This window comes from Phocoena sinus, chromosome 9 (assembly GCF_008692025.1).
Source record: "Phocoena sinus isolate mPhoSin1 chromosome 9, mPhoSin1.pri, whole genome shotgun sequence".
Lineage (NCBI taxonomy): Eukaryota > Metazoa > Chordata > Mammalia > Artiodactyla > Phocoenidae > Phocoena > Phocoena sinus.
Genome location: NC_045771.1, coordinates 91,904,106 through 91,924,497, shown reverse-complemented (window position 1 = coordinate 91,924,497; position 20,392 = coordinate 91,904,106). Strand labels below are relative to the sequence as shown.

Below are 20,392 nucleotides of genomic sequence, written 5' to 3'. Positions count from 1 at the left end.
CTTTCAAGGAGAATGGCATGCGTTACACTTGAGGATGGACAGGGTTGACTCTCCAGGGGTATTGTTGAGCCTCTGACACTCTCAGAATATTGCCTTCCTGATTGCTCCAAATTGCTAACAGACCATTGTGTCATTGTGTTACCTGGTGGCACAGGAAGGCTGACCTGGTACTTGAATTGGACTCCTGGGACCTGTGGGACATGGGAGTTTGGACTCAGGTGGGCACCATATCATTTTGGGCAAGACAGAATCTTTGAATCCCTTTATTTTTAAAATAGGCAGCATATTGACTGGGCCCATTTGACTGATAGCTTCTGTGAAGGCAAAGTGCAGATCTGAATCCTGGGGTCTCGGGCCCACTCTTCACTCACTCGCCTTTCCCCGATTCCCCTTCTGGGAGCAGGAACCCCCCGGGCTTTGGGGGAGGGAGGGTTTCTGGGGCCCCTGAGTTGGAGCGGGTCACACTGCATAATCTTCATGACCATGTAGCTTATGTTGAAAATTAAAGTTTTTGGCTTTTCTTGGGATTTCCCTGGCGGTCCAGTGGTTAGGACTCCGGGCTTTCATTGCTGATGGCCCGGGTTCGATCCCTGGTCGGGAAATTAAGATCCCACAAGCCACATGGCACAGCCAAAAAATAAATAAAGTTTTTGGCTTTTCTTTAAAAAAAAAATCAATAAATAAAATAGGCAGCATATAATTTTTTCCCTGTCTTAAGAAGCTGTTTTTAAAGGAACGAAATGCAAAACTGACAGATACATCCAAAGCATCTTGATTTCATGAGATAGCTCTGCAGTGCTGACCTAGCTGATGCTGCAGCCGTTCTCTAAGATTATGGCTGGGATTTTTCTTTTCAGGAATTTTTAAAAATCTGAGTTTCTGATGATTAACTAGTGGATTTCAGTCATGTGGACATTGGCTCAGTGGGGACTTAGTGTTGTCATGATTAATTAATTTTGGCTTAATGATGGGCCCTGGGGAGAAAGATGGGACCGAGGAAATGGACTCCACCCAAGGGGCTTGCCCCTGAGGGCAGGTGGGCAGTCCAGTGACCCATCCAGAGGAAGTGACGGACTCTGGCAGGTTCAGCCTGGTGTGAAGGACGAAGAGGCGGGAGGAAATCCAGGCGGTGGATGTAACCCAAATCCGGGAAGACAGAGGCAATGAACCTGGTGGTGTTCTTATTCTCACATGGGCCCAGTGAAAGGACAGTCAGGGGGTAAGGCAGAGTTTTCAGCTTTCACCTACATCAGAGTTAACTGGGCAGCTTATTAACACAGCACTTCCTGACAACCTGTGGATGGGGCCAGGCGTCCACACTTTCAACAAGCCGCCAGGTCGTCCTGATTTATCCCGATGCTGTCCTTCAGAGGACCACTTCCAAGAAGGGTGAGAGTGGGCCTCATCCTTCCAGGTGTCAGGGGAGCACATGAAAGGGCTGGAGTTTACGTTGGGGCCATATCCCTAGAAGGAAGCTGAAGTTCTAGAGAAGAAACTGAGACAGAGTCACAGCTTTATGGAGCAAAGCAACAGACAGGTAGGTAGAAAATAACTAACTTGGTGGCCAGGCTCACTGCATACATATCGGCCAAACATCCTGCCCCATTTCCTGTCCTGATTATGGTCTGAGAGCTGTGACCTTAGAGGCAGGGCTTACAGGCAGATCAAAGTCTGGGATGTGGGGATACATCACATCTAAATTAGCCTCACTGTGTGTTTCTAGCTAAGTGATTTCTGCTTTGAAGTAACAATACCAATACAAGTGTCTTGAATAAGATGAGAAATTTCTTCTCTCACGTTACAAGAGATCCAGGGTGGGTTTCTCTTGAGCACCCAGAGCTGGCAGAACTCTGCGCTGGTTTCCCCGTGAGTCTCATGGCTTTCTTCTCAAGGCTACAGAATGGCAGCTGTTGTTGCAGTTTTCAGGTCCTCACACAACCTTGTGGAGAGGAAGAAAAAACTGTATTCCCTTAGTCACTCATTATCAGGAAAGAAAACATTTCTGGAAGCCCTCCAGCAGACCTATCTTTACACCTTTTTGGCCAGAAAGGGTTGTTTGTTGACCCCTCCACCCATCTTAACACCCCCATGGTTCATATCCGGTGGCCGGAAAAAGGGCTCCCTTCCCTGTCCCCCACTACTGAAAGTATTGTGGTGCAGTGTACCGGGAGGGAGCAGGGAGATCTCCTCAGGAGGCAATCAGTGGTGTCTTCATCACTCCTCTCAGGAACATGATTGAAGGATTCTAAATGCTGGGAAAAGGTCCCTGTACAGTTTACTGCATGAACTCCTTATGGTCTGTCTGTTATCAAATGATGGCAGTAAGGTTCACGTTAAGGAACTAAGCTTTTGCACATAACTCAGAGAGCACTGCCAATCCTCCATTCGTCCTCCTCTGGGACACAACGTAAATTCCCAGCACACACCCTCCCGTGCAGGACGCTGCGAGCCTTCTCTCAGGGTCATCTCAACCTTTGTGTTGAGAAGCACAGAGCTGTACTTCTTAACTTGGGCATTTTCTCACTTTCCTTTTTTTTTTTTTTTTTTTTTTAAGAGGTACGCGGGCCTCTCACTGCTGTGGCCTCTCCCGTTGCGGAGCACAGGCTCCGGACGCGCAGGCTCAGCGGCCATGGCTCACGGGCCCAGCCGCTCCGCGGCATGTGGGATCCTCCCGAACCGGGGCACGAACCCGCGTCCCCTGCATCGGCAGGCGGACTCTCAACCACTGCGCCACCAGGGAAGCCCCTCACTTTCCATTTTTGAAAACAAAGATTCCTTCTTCCAACCTCCTTTTTATTTCATATTAATCAAACTCATCTCAGATATTGCAACTCTAATGTACTTCCTCCTTCATTTCTTCAAAAGTGCTGTAGGAAGGTAGGCTGGGTTCTGTTTTTGAAATGAGATGAAGTTGTGTTTTTCTGCCTGCTCATGAAAATGTCTTGCCTGATAAGTTCTGTGAGTCATGCAACTTAGAAACCCATAGACTTCCTGCTTGATTCCAGTAATGATTCATAATTTTATCATCTAGTTTGTGCTTTAAAGCTATTTCAAGAAGATAAATACATGCGGTAAGAATGTCTTAGTTGATTTTTTTTGTTTGTTTTTTGTTTTTTGTTTTTTTTTTTGCGGTACGCGGGCCTCTCACGGTTGTGGCCTCTGCCGTTGCGGAGCACAGGCTCCGGACGTGCAGGCTCAGTGGCCATGGCTCACGGGCCCAGCCGCTCCGCGGCATGTGGGATCTTCCCGGACCGGGGCACGAACCCGTGTCCCCTGCATCGGCAGGCGGACTCTCAACCACTGTGCCACCAGGGAAGCCCGTCTTAGTTGATTTTTGTATTCCTTCTTTCCCTTTCCTTTCCCAACATTAAAATAAAGAAATGAAACATGATCTCAATATCAAGACAATCTAAACTGTTGGGGGAGGTAATCAAGAGGATGTGACCACTGGTTGGCCCACAAACTGGACCCAGGCAGTAGAAGGCTCCTCCCTCCCTCCCCTGTCCTTGGAATGAACACTCCACTTGCCTTCCCGGAGCTGGAAGAGGAGATCTTATAAAGACCTTGTAAAGAGCTGGAAGAAAAGATCTACAGTCATGAAGACAGTATGGTACTGGCACACAAACAGAAATATAGATCAATGGGAATTCCAGAGATAAACCCAAGCACCCATGGTCACCTAATCCGTGACAAAGGAGGCAAGAATATACAATGGAGAAAAGACAGCCTCTTCAACAAGTGGTGCTGGGAAAACTGGACAGCTACATGTAGAAGAATTAAATTAGAACACTCCCTACCACCATACACAAAAATAAACTCAAAATGGATTAAAGACCTAAATGTAAGGCCGGACACTATAAAACTCTTAGAGGAAAACATAGGCAGCACACTCTTTGACATAAATCACAGCAAGATCTTTTTTGATCCACCTCCTAGAGTAATGAAAATAAAAATAATCATATGGGATCTAATTAAACTTAAAAGCTTTTGCACAGCAAAGGAAACCATAAAGAAAACAAAAGGACAGCTCTGAGAATGGGAGAAAATATATGCAAATGAAGCAACTGACAAGGGATTAATCTCCAAAATTGTTATACAAACAGCTCATGCAGCTCAATATCAAAAAAACAAATAACCCAATCAAAAAATGGGGGAAAGATCTAAATAGACATTTCTCAAAAGACATACAGATGTCCAACAAACATGAAAAGATGCTCAACATGACTACTTATTAGAGAAATGCAAATCAAAACTACAATGAGGTATCGCCTCACACCAGTCAGAATGGCCATCATCAAAAAATCTACAAGCAATTACTGCTGGAGAGGGTGTGGAGAAAAGGGAACCCTCCTACCTGTGGATGGAAATGTAAATCGGTGCAGCCACTATGGAGAACAGTATGGAGGTTCCTTAAAAAACTAAAAATAGAACTACCATATGACCCAGCAATCCCACTGCTAGGCATATATCTGGAGAAAACCATAATTTGAAAGGATGCATGCACCCCAATGTTCATTGCAGCACTATTTACAATAGCCAGGACATGGAAGCAACCTAAATGTCCATTGACAGAGGAATGGATAAAGAAGATGTGGTACATACATACAATGGAATATTACTCAACCATAAAAAAGAACGAAATAGTGCCATTTGCAGAGATGTGGATGGACCTAGAGATTGTCATACAGAGTGAAGTAAGTCAGAAAGAGAAAAACAAATATTGTATAATATCGCTTATATGTGGAATCTAGAAAAATGGTACAGACGAACTTATTGGCAAAGCAGAAATCGAGTCACACATGTAGAGAACAAACTTACGGTTACCAAGGGGGAAGAGGGGTGTGGGACAAACTGGGAGATTGGGATTGACATATATACACGACTATGTATGAAATAGATAACTAATGAGAACCTACTGTATAGCATGGGGAACCCTACTCAATGCTCTGTGGTGACCTAAATGGGAAGGAAATCTAAAAAAGAGTGGATATATGTATACATAAAACTGATTCACTTTGCTGTACAGCAGAAACTAACACAACATTGTAAAGAAACTATACTCCAATAAAAATTAAAAAAAAAAAAGAGGACGTGACCACTGGTTGTTGCCCCATGAACTGGACCCAGGCAACTGAAGGCTCCTCCCTCCCTCCCCTGTCCTTGGAATGCACACTCCACTTGCCTTCCTGGAGCTGGAAGAGAACATCTTATAAGTGCTCCGCCCCTATACTTATGGTGGTCTCTGCAGCGTGTAGAAAGGGAAAAAGTAAGATTCCCCAGATGCCTGCTATACAAATGGATCTAAAGGAGGCAATTGGTCCACAGGGTCTGCAGTAGCTCTTAAGCCCAACACTGACACCATCTCGATAGAAACAGGAACAGCAGAAGTCTGTGGGCTGAACTCAGAGCACTTTGGCTGGTGATCACCCAGGAACCCTGGCCATTAACCCTCTGAACTGACAATTGGGCTGTTCTAAAGAGGTTAACCCTATGACTTGGAGAATGGAGAGCCAAGGGGTGGATGATATAAATAAGCCCTTGTGGGGTCAGGATATGTTCAGAGACACTTGGGTTTGCCTGCAAGAGCCTGAGTCCTCACTGTCTCCCATGTCCCAGCTCGTAAAGCACTGACACCCCCTTGGTAATCAGGAAATGGATGCCCTAGCTTGGGTTGGACCCCTAGCGACTGATCCTTCAGTAAATACAGCAGATTGAGTGCAAAGAAAGAGTGGCCACCGGAGCACCCTGGTGGGATGCCATATTGCTAAGGGTGCTGGGTTGTCCTTGGAAGACAGTGACTCAGTTAAAGCAGTAGCAAGATGTAACAAGATGTCCTGGGTGTCCTCAACAATGTCCAAGGCAAGTCCCAAAGGAATTTGGGGGCATCCTCCGGAGACCGCACCTGGTAAGGGATTGGCAAATGGATTATATCGGCCCCCCCCCCCCTTAAATGAGGATTCTAAATGTGCCCTAGTTTGTGTGGATACCTTGTGTGGCTTAGCACAAGCTTTTCCCTGTCGCCAAGCCAGCCAGGCTACCTCCATTGTGGGGTTAGAGAAGCTGAGTACCATGGGTAGATGCCCTCATCGAATAGACAGTGATTAGTGGTCACATTTCAAAGGTCGTGATAGGCAAGCCTGAGCAAAAGACCATGACATTGATTGGAGGTTCCGTCTCCCCTGTAACCTGCAAACCGCAGGGTTGGTAAAAAGAAAGAATGGACTCTTAAAGCAGCAGATGAAATTACTAATAGGTAAAACCACTTTGGCCAGGTGGACTAAAGTACTGTCCCAGGCTTATTACATTTGAGTGATCTGACACTAGGGCCTATTGCCCCATATGCCAGACTGGGGACCCCTGCTGAGACATCCAACACCATGCAGGCATAGAAGTCACCAGAAACAGCCATTGCCTGGACTCTCGCTGTGGATGAACAAGCTGTGCTGCTGGAAACACCAAGCCCCGTCACGCCTTGGTGAGGCATTATCTATTGGAAGTTAAGGTAGGACGTCCCGCTGAGATGGGAGAGCTACTTTGTACCTCTGGGTGCAGGGGCGGGGTGAAGACTAGTCAGTTTCCAGTGGGGTCCCATTGTCCTGCTGCAAGCGGAACACGCACCATTCAAAGAGGGGAGAAGGTGAGGGTCCTGCTCTGGCATATCCCGCCCCTCGTCCATCTCCTCTGTCCTGACAGTGGTGCCTCTCCGGGCCGACAGCTATGAAACGCAACCAGGTCAAGTTCCTAAAGCTGCTAGACTCCCTCTTCTCAAGGCCAGCTGAGCATGTTCTGTTTTCCAGTTACTTTTGGCCACTCTCTATGTCCCCACCTGGAGGATATTATAGCACACATAGGAGCCGTAACTAAGTTCACTCACAAGCCTTAAATAACATAAAATGACGTAAAAATAAAGAAGAACCCGGAGGGACCTCTTGTAGAAAAGCGTACTCTTACTATTTGCAAGTTTTCTGTAACCACACTCTCTCCCCATCACTTTGCTATGCCAGCCTCTCTTTGCCAGGTACTTTGATTTTTTTTTTTCTTTTGCCTAGGGTACTTTGATTTTTAATTTGAAAGAGTATGTTCTAGATAGCATATATCCAGAAAAAGCTACCTACCTCCAATTGTAAAAAAAATACATTGGCATTCTTATGAATCAAAATCTCTTACAAGGAGTAGAACGGTGGTGGTTACCGGGAAGTGGGTGGGGAGGGATGGGAAGATTTGGTCAAATGGTACAAACTTCCAGATGAATTAAGTTCTGGGGATATAATATAGCACATGGTGATTATAGTTAATAATACTGTATTCTATATTTGAAAGTTGCTAAGAGACTGTATCTTTCTCATCATTAAAAAGAAATGATAATTAGGTGATGGAGATGTTAGCTAACACTATGGTGGTAATCATTTTGCAATATGTAAATGTATCAAATCAACACGTTTTACAACTTAGACTTATACAAGGTAGTATTTCAATTATATCTCAATAAAACTGGGGTGGGAGAGAGAACACATGTAATCAAGGGTTCTACTGACTTTCTGTGCTGTGAACATGTTTTATCAGTGAGCGGATATGCTGCCCAGTAGGTGTTAAAGGACAAATGTAATTAAGATGTGCTACTTGAGGCCGGGGTGGGGGGGGAACCTCTTATGAGTCTGATTAGAGTTAATTCATTTTCTAAAAGTCTGATCATACCTGAAGCTATAAAACTGGTCTCTTAAATACACATATTTGAAGACTGTATTTTGCATCCCCAGGAAGCCCACTCTGAAACAATTTGGCACTCTTGTGCACCACAGCACTATCAGTTGGAAGAGATGTGTAGAGGCAACCCAGCTTTCCATCTAGTTGTACAAATTGTTTTGGAATTAGCGGGAATTGGTTGAGTTTATGAAGAATCCCAACATCCCCTAGACTTTGTTTTTTAATCAAACATTAGAACTATACCAAGGAGTTCTAGTTGATTGGATGGCCTTTGAGAAATGATTCAGTCTTTACTATATTTATTTATCAGTAATAAATGTTATTTTTAAATTATTATGCTTAAAAAGAGATTTTAGGATACCTATATAAGTATCATAAAGCTAACAAAATCACTCTAGTCAGAATATCTTGAGTTCTTTAGATTTAAGATCCATTATATGGGATATATACATCTCGATTCTCTACTGGGCATAAAGCAAAGCCAAGACATTTGGGTGTAGATTTTTTTAAATCTATAAATATAATGACCTATATAGACTATATAGTCACACCTATATAGTGCAGCTAGTCTTTTCTTTTGTTATTTAGAGAAGCTGGTTTTTTTTTAACTGACCTATAGTTGATTTACAATGTTGTGTTTCTGCTGTACAGCAAAGAGATTCAGATATATAGATATAGATATATATATACATTCATTTTTATGTTCTTTTCCATTACGGTTTGTCATAGGATAATGAATATAGTTCTCTGTGCTATATAGTAGGACCTTGTTTTTTTGTTTTTTATTTATTTATTTATTTATTATTTTTTTTCTTTTTGCGGTACGCGGGCCTCTCACTGCTGTGGCCTCTCCCGTTGCGGAGCACAGGCTCCGGACGCACAGGCTCAGCGGCCACGGCTCACGGGCCCAGCCGCTCCGCGGCACGTGGGATCTTCCCGGACCGGGGCACGAACCCGTGTCCCCTGCATCGGCAGGCGGACTCCCAACCACTGCGCCACCAGGGAAGCCCGGACCTTGTTGTTTATCCATTCTATATTTAATAGCTTACAGCTAATCCCAACCTCCCACTCCAACCCTCCTCCACCCCCCGCCCCCTTGGCAACCACAAGTCTGTTCTCTATGTCTGTGAGTCTGTTTCTATTTCATAGATAGGTTCATTTTTACCATATTTTAGATCCCATATGTAAGTGTTATCATATGGTATTTGTCTTTCTCTGTCTGACTGACTTCACTTAGTATGATAATCTCTAGGTCCATCCATGTTGCTGCAAATGACATTATTGTCTTTTTTATGGCTGAGTAGCATTCCATTGTATATATGTACCACATCTTCTTTATCCATTCATCTGTTGATGGACATTTAGGTTATTTCTTTATCATGGCTATTGTGAATAGTGCTGCTGTGAGCATAGGGGTGCAAGTACCTTTTTGAATTACAACTTTGTCTGGATATATGCCCAGGAGTGGGATTGCTGGATCATATGGCAACTCTATTTTTAGTTTTTTGAGGAACCTCCATACTGTTTTCCATAGTGGCTGCACCAACTTACATTCCCACCAACAGTGTAGGAGGGTTTCCTTTTCTCCACACCCTCTCCAGCATTTGTTATTTGTAGACGTTTTACGGATGGCCATTCTGATGGGTGTGAGGTCATTCCTCATTGTAGTTTTGATTTGCATTTCTCTAATTAGCAACGTTGAGCATCTTTTCACGCACCTATTGGCCACCTGTTTGTCAAGAAGCCATTTTTTAAAATATAGAAAATGGTGTAAAATGTGCCTTTTGCAACTTTCAAAATTGTTTAATAAGTTTGAAGATATTTGAAATAGTATTTTTCAAGGAGATTGGAGTCAGGTTTTACTTCCTCTTTCTATTTGTACAGCAAGTACATTTTAAAGTTAAAATCACTTCTGTAATGTTGAAGGAGGTAGAGGAAGGTAACACCAATATCCTTAGGTGGTTTCCAGCGGGTGATTAGTGTTATGGGGTGTTATCGGCGTAGCATGTCCCCCATCTCTTCCCATTGCCCACATCACATTTGGGGGATTATTTTACTTTGGTTTGGGAATTTTTTTCCCCTACAGTCTGATTAACTCAAAACCATTCGAGTTATAGTGGTTGGCATACCAGCTAGCAAGGCATTTCCTTCACTCATGCTGCCTAATTCCTGGCATTGTACGTGTTTGGCTGGGGGAAAAAAAAAAAGGAGGGAAGCTTTTTCATCTGTGCTTCCTTGATGAGCTAAGATTCTCTCCTGACTCACACTTTGGGATTCCTTTGAATCATTTCACTTCCTGCTCTTTGGGGATTCGTAAGGTGCATCATAGTTTCTGAATATTTCAACTGCATACGGTCTTGCTTTGCCTACTCTAAAGTCTGTGACTCACATATCTAAGTAATTAATTTTCCTAGAGAGAACTAATTTCCCATTCCTTTTATTTTTAAAGATTTTTTTTGATGTGGACCATTTTAAAGCCTTTATTGAATTTTTTACAATATTGCTTCTGTTTTTTTTATGTTTTGGTTTTTTGGCCACAAGCCATGTGGGATCTTAGCTCCCGGACCAGGGATGCAACCCCGCACCTCCTGCATTGGAAGGCGAAGTCTTAACCACTGGACCACCAGGGAAGTCCCCCCCATTCCTTTTAGACAGATCTTTTCCTCTTCTTCTCAAGGTGTTCAAGTGTTTTTGATCGTTTGTTCATTTATTTAATCCGATTAATCTGAATTAATTAATAGCTTCTGCTATTACAGCCATATTACATTTGTAACTTGAATATTCAAAAATGGAATGAACAGGGAATTCTACTCAATATTCTGTGATAACCTATATGAGAAAACAATCTGAAAAAGTATATGTATATGGATAACTGAATCACTTTGCTATACACCTAAACAAACTAACAAAACATTGTAAATCAACTATACTCTGATAAGGTCCGTGGGCCTCTCACTGCTGTGGCCTCTCCCGTTGCGGAGCACAGGTTCCATACACGCAGGCTCAGTGGCCATGGCTCACGGGCCCAGCCGCTCCGCGGCACGTGGGATCCTCCCTGACCAGGGCACGAACCCGTGTCCCCTGCATCGGCAGGCAGACCCTCAACCACTGCGCCACCAGGGAAGCCCCAGAATAAACTTTTTAATCAGGGACATCATATGATTGGATTTGCACTTTAGAAAGATTGCCTTGGCTGCACAGAAGAGAATAACTCTGGGTCAGAGGTCAGTTACAGGCTGGAAAACCATCTTAGACAAGATTTAAACTAAGGCAGTGGAAACGACCATGTGGAGCAAAGGAAAGATTCGGGAGATTCTGCAAGTAAGATCGTCAGACTTCAGGGCGGTTAAAGGTCTGGGGGTTAAAGGTATATGGGTGGACACGGCGGGGAGGGAAGAGCAAAGGAGAAGGAGAACTTGAGAGTTTTAAACAAATTTCTGGCAAGGGTGGAAAATCTGGATATTTGATAAAGTCTGACTAACTTAGGGAATAAAGGAAAACAAGGGCAGGGGATGGATGGTTGGAGGGTGACAAAGACTTTCTCATTGGTAGTTTAATTTGGTTTTTCTGAGCCCTCTTCTGTCAAGGCTTCCTGCCCGGGCCCTGTCTTTGGTCTGCCAAGTCCAGTTTTAGCAAAAATCCTGCTGAGTCAGTTTAGAGAGAATCTCCCACCCCTGATATCTGATCACCCTCAGTGTCTAATCACAGTAATCAGTTTTTAGCAGGAATCCTGGGAAAATGGTTTAGCAAGAATCACCCCTGCCCTTGGTGTCCCCTCTTAGTAATTTTCCATACACTGGCCCCTCTCACTGTGCTCCTGGGCTACACATCTCCAGCTGCCTTTGTTGTATTTGCAGTTGAGCCCAATCTCTCTCCCCCATTGTAAAAGTCTTGAGTAAAGTCTTCCTTATCGTTTTAACAAATACAATTTTTTCTTTAACAATGGGGAAAATCTCTCTGGAACTAGTTACTTCCATATGCCTCTAAAGTTTAGTTTGTGCATACACCTTCCAACTAGCGTATGGCTAAATAACATGCCTAGATCTTGCACTGCAGGGGTTTATCAGGCATTATGATGTACACAGTCCAGCCATTTATGCCCCAAGAACCTAGCAAGCTGGCTTCCTTCCCTCAATTAAAAAAAAGGAAAAAAAAAAAGTGGCAGTCTAACACCCACTATGTGGCAGCTCATACAATTCCTTCCTTAAACACTTTACAATCATCTTACAGGGGGCTAAAGCAGCAACACTCCTGTGAGACCCGGCAAGCCTAGAGGAAAGAGAGACTAACAGTCTTGGGAACACTTTGAGGTTGAGGTCTAGTAAAGACTACTTTTCTGTTTCTAACCTCAACTTATTTAAAGGAAGCTATTGTAACCATCCAAATTTGCTGTTGTAGCATGCAAGCTTCTTGATAAAGGAATGGGCATGGCTATGCTGTAAAAAAATCTTTTTTTTAAGGACACTGAAATTTGAATTTCATGTCATTGTCATGTGTCCCAAAACAGACTTTTTTTTTTAAATCATTGAAAATGTAAAAACCATTCTTGGCTTGCAGGCGTACAAAATCAGGCGGTGGGCTGCATTTGCCTTATGAGCTGTAGGTCGTTTGCAGACTTGGTAGTAATAAAATGTGGGGATTCAAAAACTGTGTTAAGTGTGGGACCTGGGGGAGGGGCGGTGCGGTAGAGGGACTTCACAGGCTAACTTACAATACTATAACATATGTGAAAGCAGTTTCCACTGATTTTTAGTCCAAGTGGCCAAGCCCAGGAATGGTGACAGCAGAGTGGTAGGGACCGCGGTCCAGGCCGCTCACCACCCTACAAGCGGCTGGTGACGCAGTCCCCTCTTCGAGGATCGTACAGAGCGTGGACAGCATCTTCAGGGACGCAGAGATGGAGGTTTAGCTCAGCCGACCGTCGGACGGAGCCCCGCAAACCCAGAGCAAAACAAACGCCCTCGGCCGGCCGCCAGGCGGCGCCCCTCCGGGTGTCCGCAGGCGCGTGCACGCACGCACGTTTCCGGCCCTCTACTGCGCATGTCTGGGAAGGGGGCGGGGCGGCGACTGATGGGTGGGCCGAGGTTCCAGCGAGGCTGAGGAGCTCCTCGCCGGTGGGCGGGTACGCTGGGGCCGCCGTGCGTCACTTCCGTCGGGGAAGGACGGAGTTGGGGGAGGGTGGCGTCCCGGCTGTCGCGCCGCTGTTTGTGCTGGAAGCTCAGCTGATGGCAGCTGGCCGGCCGAGGGGACGCCTGTGCCGGGAAGAGGTGCGTCGCCACTGCCGCCTAAGTTGCGGCCTGCATCCCGGTAAGTTGCCCGTGGGGGGCCGGCGGAACGGTAGGCTACGGGAGAGGGCAGCCGGGTCGCCCGGGCACTCGTCTGGGATTCCAGGTCTTATCTCTCCCCGGAGGGTGCTTCCAGGGCGAGAGAGCGGGGAGACGCCCGGCCCCGAGGACGTCCCCGGATCCAGGCTCCGGAGGCGGCCGGGCACCGGAAGGAGCCCTCGGGCCCCGGGCCTGATGGGTGCACGACGCTTTCCGCCTCCTCGGACCCCGTGGGCTTTGCTGGTCCAGACGCGCAGACTGTTTCGGTTTCTCTGGTCCCGCCCCGCGCTGCCTGTCCCAACCCCCAAGCCTCCCAGCCTAGGTTCCGAGTCGGCCTGGCTTCCCCTGGGTAGTAGGTTCTCCAGCAGTTCGCGGGAACCTGTTAAAGCGATGTCCCTATTCTACATCATTCTCCACTGTCGGCGCATCTGGTTTGTCGGCTGCTCCTTGTTTTTAATTATCAGCAGTTTCTTTGTAACCCTACCCACGTTGAATTCTGCCCTTGGCTGCTGTTGCTTCAGGGGGATTGAGGTGCGTGCTTTTTGAAGGGTGTGGATCAGTGTGTCGGAGTGCTTCCCCCGCTGTCGTGTCTGCCATCATGCCGGGAGGAACCTGGTTTCTACGCCCAATACAATAACTTTCAATGAAAGTGGTGACACCTAGGAAAGACTTGGAAGTGGCATGAGGAACTATCACATTATCCTATTTAAAGTGAAGTTTTTAGTTCCAGTAACATCCCAGTTGGACTGCATCCCAATCTACAGTCCCAATTCTTGAGCTTTCAAAAATGACAAAAGTAGGTTTTAGTGTATCGAGAAACTGCTGTTAAGACAGTGAAATATTAATAATTTTGAAATCCGGGAGTTTAAAAAAAAATATCACACTGTGAACCGAGAGTTTAATGCCGCTCATGAGGCAGGTGTTTCAAACCCATTGCAGTTATTGTGTTAAATGGCTTGTGCAAATTAGTTGTACTTCGAACATAAGAACGTGCTCTTATTTGGGGATTTTTATTAAACGTTTTCTCAGGGTTGCTCATTTTTCTGTATCAGATCTAAATTAAAACCTTGAAAGCATTGTCCTTTTAACAAGTGATGTTGGCTAAAAAGATCACTTTCACTAGCTTGTATATTTACTTGCTTCAGTGTACCTTGAGTTGTTTTTTTGCTTAGCAATAATGACAGAGGATTTGGGCCAAAGGGTACATACTGTCTTGCTTGTGAAACATTAATTTGTGTAAAGGTCATAGAACTCTTAGCCCAACATCTTCCTATCGTGTCTTAGTTCTAACCTTTCTTTCCCATGTCTTATATTTTACTTTACTCATTATCCTTGCTTTTTAGAAGTGCCATTGCCCTGAATTTTTCGGGATATCTTTTGTCCTGTGCTTTTTTTGTTTTCTTGGAAGACTACCTCTTCCTAACTTTGAATGGCAGTCAAGGCTCTACCCTTGTTCTCTCTACACCAGAGTGTTAAAATTTGAAACCCAAGGAGTATTTTAGTAGTTCCATGAATATCCTGAAATGTCTTGGAAAATATAGTGTATATGTGCAAATAAGCATTTTTCAAAGAAGAGGAGCTTTTATCAAGTTCTGGGATCCCCACATTCTCGAGAAGTGTTACTGTACACCCTTCTTCGGTAAATTCAGTCTTACGGTTTTAGCAGTGACATGTTTGTCACTCCAAACATGATTCCACAGCCTGTGTTCCTATAGTACATCTCCATTTGAATATCCCACTGTTAACTGCATCCTGTAAGTCCAAGAGATTTTTATTAAATTGGCCCCCTTCCCAGTTATCTCGTATTCACAAATAGCACTCTTGCTGTTTCTCGGTTTAAAAACACTTAAGTTGTCATGACACCTCCCTCTCCTTACCCCATTCTTTCCTGTCACCAAGTCCTGTGTTTTGTTGTTTACCCCACTTTCAAAGTGTGGCTCAAAGTAACCCTCATTTCCATTATAGTACCTTTACCTTAATTCAAACCCTTGTCACTTCATGTCTGCATTATTGCAATAACTCGGCGAAGTCCTCCGTACATTCATTCTTTCCATCGTCAGTGGAGCCTCCACCTCGAAGTTCCCTTATTTCTTCTAGTTAAAACGTCATTCCGTTCTCTAGTGGGGGGTCTAAGCCTCACTCTTCTATTTATATTTCCATTGTATTTGTACTACCCTATAAATAGGGAGTCTGGTCCTCCCTGCTCTTTTCTCAGTTGAGATGGCACTTCCCAGTTTACCTTCTTTATCTGTTTGCAATCTAACTTTCGTCCCAGCTGAAGTTGCTCTCCAAACCTTTGTCTGCATTTACTAGTGTTGTGATTTGGGAGCAGTTAAATTCAGCTTGTTGATTTTCTTGACAGCTCTCTCTGTTGAGTAATTTTTACTTGACAACTGTAGTTTCTAGACAGGTGTATTAAAATAGTATGATCATGAGATCATCTTGTTTTCCTTTAATTGTTCCCTTTTTCAAATTTGCTTTGTATGCTGTATTTCAATGCCAAGTCGATAGGTGTATTCATAATTGGTCATGAGGATTATCTCTTAATGGAAAGAAACATTGCAGATCCCTTACCTCTAAGCTATGTAGCTCTGTCCTCTGCTTGAGCCTTAGGCCCATGTCTACCACCTTTCCCACTTCTTACTTTCCTTTAACTACCTTATTCTTGCTATTCCTGAATAGACAAAGCTTATTCCTGTCTCCAAAGCCTCGGTTGCTTCTTCCTCTTCCTTGAATGCTTTTTACCCAGAAACTTTTAATAATTTGGGTACCGCTTCATTCAGGTCTCCAGTAACATGTCAACTCAATTCTTCTCCTGACCACATCAACTAAAATAGCACTTTCTGTGCCCTTTCTCCCCAACCCCCAGCTTTATTTTTCTTCATGGCACTTCTCGACCTGTTGCTATACATTATATTAGTTATTTGTTTATTAATAAGTTGTCTTTTTCTCCAAGACCTAGGAGACTACCTGAGGTTTAATAAGTAAGTGGATTATTCCTTTTACTATGAAATAGTATCCCTTTTTAATCTTACTTCATGCTTTTGCCTTAAATTTGCCTTAAAGGGCTTTTTGCTTTCTTTTGGTAATATAGACCTGGTATATATTTTCCCCTATTCCTTTATTTTTAACCTTTCTTTATCATTATATTACAGGAGTGTCTAGTAACTAGTATGTAGCTGGAGTTTTCATTTCTAAAATTTGCTCTTCCTGTACACTCTGTACAGTTCTCTTTTTTTTGTTTCCTTATTTTTGTCCCCTCTATCATTGAATGTTTTAAACCTACTGAATTTTTTTCTATTATTTCTAATCTTGGTTACACGTTTTCCTGTTAGGTATACTTGTTGGTACTCCCTTGAAGTGATTCTTCTTTGACTGTGAGTTAATCTTCAGTGGTGGTTGCTGAGTGTGGGAGTCTCTTGCCGTGAGCTTTGGAAGTATCCTTCCATGGTAGTTTCAGTGGACTAGCAGAGGCCCCATGCAGTTCACTAGCTCTGACTAGTTTTCATTTGCTTAGTTTCTGCACCATAAAGGTAATGTGACTGCAGATCCAGGCATGTGATTCCTCTTCAACTGTGGATTTCCCACTGTTGGTTTTGTTTTGTTTTGTTTTGTTAACTTTATTGTGGTAAAAAATATATCATAAAATTTACCACCTTAACCATTTTGAAGTGTATAGTTCAGTGGCATTCAGTGCATTCATGTTGTAAAAACGAATCTCCAGCACTTTTTCAGTCTGCAGAACTGAAACCCTACCATTAAACAACACCTCCCCTCTGACCCCTTCCTCCAGCCCCCTGTAACCATTATTCTACTCTCTGTCTCTGAATTTGACTGCTCTAGGTACCTCATGTAAGTGGAATCACACAGTACTGGTCCTTTTGTGTCTGCCTTATTTCACTTAAGCTCATGTCCTCAAGGTTCATGCATGTTGTAGCATGTGACGGGATGTCCTTCCTTTTTAAGGCTGCATAATATTCCATTGTGTGCATATACCATGTTTTGTTTATTTAACTGTCCGTGGACATTTGGGTTGTTCCCACCTCTGCTATTATGAATAGTGTTGCTATGAACAGAGGTGTAGAAATATCTTTTTGAGGCCTTGCTTTCAATTCCTTTGAATATATATCTAGAAATAGGATTGCTGGATCATATGGTAGTTCTAGTTGTAATATTTTGAGGAACTGCTATACTGTTTTCCATAGCAGCCACACCGTTTTACACTCCCAGTACCAGTGCTCAGGAGTTCCAACTTCTCCACATCTTTGCCATCACTTGCTATTTTCTGGTGATTTGTTTTCTTTTTGGGGCTTAAACAACAGAATTTATTTCTCAGGTATTTTCTGTTTTGTTTTTTTGTTTTGCTTTGTTTTGTTTTTTATCCTAGCCATCCTGATGAGTGTGAGGTGATACCTCACTTGGTTTTGATTTGTATTTCTCTGATGATCAGTGATGTTATTCATCTTTACATAGGCTTGTTCACTGTATGTCATCTTTGGAGAAATGTCTGTTCAGATCTTTTACCCACTTTTTAATTGAGTTATTTGATTTTTTTGTTGTTGAGTTGTAGGAGTCCATTATTGGTTTTGAGTATGGCTTTTTATCCACGAGTACTTTAGTTGTATTTTATCATGTTGTTTCTGTCTTGGGGATTGTGAGGCTTATTAATTCGGCTTATTACATTGACTGCAAGTCCTGAGGGGTTCAGAAGAGCCAGGAAAGCAGATAGTATGCTTCTTTTCTCTCCTTCCCTCTATAAAATTGGGTGTTTTAAAATAATATGCTTACATTGCCATTTAGACAGATTTTAGTTTGGACTGTCACGTTCTGAAGAGTCACAATGGGTTCTTGGTTTCTGTCGTGTTCCGTTACTCCATCTGTCAGCGATCTGCTGGAAGCAGATCTAATGTCATTCCTTTGCGTATCATACTTCATTGACAGTTCGATCTTTAATCTCCTTGGCAAGATTATCAGATCCTTCGTAACCTGGTCCACCCTGTCTTTGCAGTATCCCCATATACCTCTCGCTCATCATTCTCTCCAGGTCCTGGAATGAAAACAACTACTTGCAATTTTTGCTTATATTGTGTATATTTTCTTAAATGCTTTTTTTTGTGTTTCCTTGTGTTTGTTTTTCCCATTATCTAGAATTCTCTCCTTCCCCTCTTATCTTTTACAATGTAATGAATTCCTTTTTTGCTCAGTTTTCAGCTTCTTTTTTCGACTTACCTGGGTACCTGCTCTTTGTAAGTAATTGAGTCTGTCCAAAAGTAAAAGCCCTTCTCATTCTCTTTTGATTCCACCCCAGTTCATAGGAATTAATAAATAGGTACTTACACTTTCAGAATCTGTGTGTGTGTGTGTGTGTGTGTGTGTGTGTGTGTGTGTGTGTAGCCACAGATTTAAACTGCATATATAGGTTTTTGTTTTCTTCTATTACATAATATTTTCGTGTTTACGTCTTTGTATCCTCATGTGTATCGTATATATGATATCGCAGCTTGCCTTTCGCACTGTACTGTATATGAAGGATATATAGGCAGGTCATCTATTCTCCTTAACTGCTGTGTAACATTACATTGTAACTCAATTTATTGTATGTATGTACCATAATTTATTTAACCATCCCTTGCTAGAAGAAACTTAGAGTTGTTTTTCAGTGTTTTGTTATTTCAAGCAGTGTGGCAGGGAATGTGTGTATATACCTTTACTCCTATGCAGTTATTTCTGTAGGATAGATTCTTAATAGTGGAATTGCTAATCAAAGAATATGTGCCTTTAAAATTTTGTTAGATAGCATTTAAAATTTCATTAGATACTGTCAGATATTTCATTAGACACTGTCAGGTAGCCCTCTGTGTCCCATTTCCCCAGGTATTATCAGTACTGGATATTATCAATCATTTATATTTTACCAATTGAAAGAACAAAATATCTGTTTTAAACAGCATTTATGTTGTGGTTATGACCGCCTTGTCTGTTAGAAGTGGCACACAGCTTATTCTAGTCTGACTTCTTTGATTAAATAAGCACTTTGTACTAGACAGCGAAATCTTCCTTACAAGGCTATCTCGAGCTCTAGTCTGAAAGTTTCTTGGTATTCTGCTTGTGGTCTTAGCATCTAGCACTGTGTCCGGTGTAGAGTTGTCATCGAACGCGTGCCCAACATACAGTGAGGCCAAACAAACTGAAATGTCCCCGTTTGGAGTGGGAGAAAGGTTTATTGCAGGGGTCATGCAAGGAGAACGGGTGGCTCCTGCTCAGAAGACCTGAACTCTGATGGGTTTCGGGAAATAGTTTTTATAGGCAAAATTTGTGGGGAGGTCTGCAGGGTGTGTGCCCCTCCTCTGATTGGTTGAGGTAACAGGGTGGTGTTCCAGGAATCTCAACCATCAGTCTTCTGGTTCCAACCAGTCTGGGGTCCTAGTGCGTGTGCTCAGCCTGAAGTTACCATCCTCCACCTGGGTGGGGGCCTGAGTTCCTGTAGAAGAACTCAGATATGTACCAGATTGTTCTGTACATCCCCCCAGGAGGAACCAGGACCCTGCCCCATCTCTGCACTGTTGTTTCTTTCTGCATCACCTCATTCCTCTAATTAGTAACTGTTTGAATCTGCCCTTTGGAACTCAGGGAAGGTCTAGGAGGCTGAAAGCCTTTTTCCTACAAACAAGAACCTGGGGACACAAAGGCATTTGTGCCTGGGAGGGTCCTGCTCAGTTTCAGCCCCGCTTTTCTTTGATATGCCTCAGTCTTGAGTGGAACAGCTGTTGGAAAGGAAAATAACATTTTGGATAGAGAGGTTAATCATAAACTCAGCAGAGGACCTGGGTTTTAGGGGGACTCAGTTTCAGATTAAATATTCTACAAACGGTCTGCAATGAGTAGGAGTGTAAGACTTGACTCTTGTCTTCAAAGAACTTACAGTCTAGTGTCACATAAACTGTCAACACTTTAAATAGCATAGGAAGGAAGAAAAGCAGCATAATATCTGAATTGTGTCAACGAAAAAGTAATCAGTAGATCTAAGAAAGAATTGGAAAATTTTATTTGAGCCAAATTTGAGGATTATAACTTGGGAAGAGCATCTCAGAAAGCTCTGAGAACTGTTCTGCCAGTTAGAAGTCAAGACACAGTTTAAGTTTTTTGAGACAGAAGGCTGTACGTTAAATGATGTACAGTTTACGTAATCCAGATTTAAGTGCCATCGTGGTGGATCATGTGACCCTTTACAAGATCAAGAAGGAATGCTCTGTCTTCGTGATGCTAGGAGAATGTTGCTGTTTATGACTGAGCAGGTATTCCTGCTGATGGGGAGTTCTGGTCAAGTCATGATACAGATGCACCATGCACAGTGTGGGGAGAGG

General features: G+C 43.3%; 1 protein-coding gene across 6 annotated transcripts in view; it reads left to right on the top strand.

Moving 5' to 3' along the window:
* The window catches only part of PNPLA8 (patatin like phospholipase domain containing 8), a 141,739-nt gene that overhangs the window by 66,660 nt on the left and 54,687 nt on the right, over nt 1–20,392 (top strand). The window contains exon 1 of one of the 6 annotated variants that reach the window (XM_032642749.1): nt 12,834–13,011. The exons of 2 other annotated variants lie outside the window; for them this stretch is intronic. The gene's annotated coding sequence lies outside the window, so the exon portion shown is untranslated. Of the gene's footprint in view, nt 1–12,833; nt 13,012–13,355; nt 13,560–20,392 lie in introns of those variants that run through there. 3 more of the 6 variants (XM_032642754.1, XM_032642751.1, XM_032642753.1) reach the window with 3 other exon arrangements.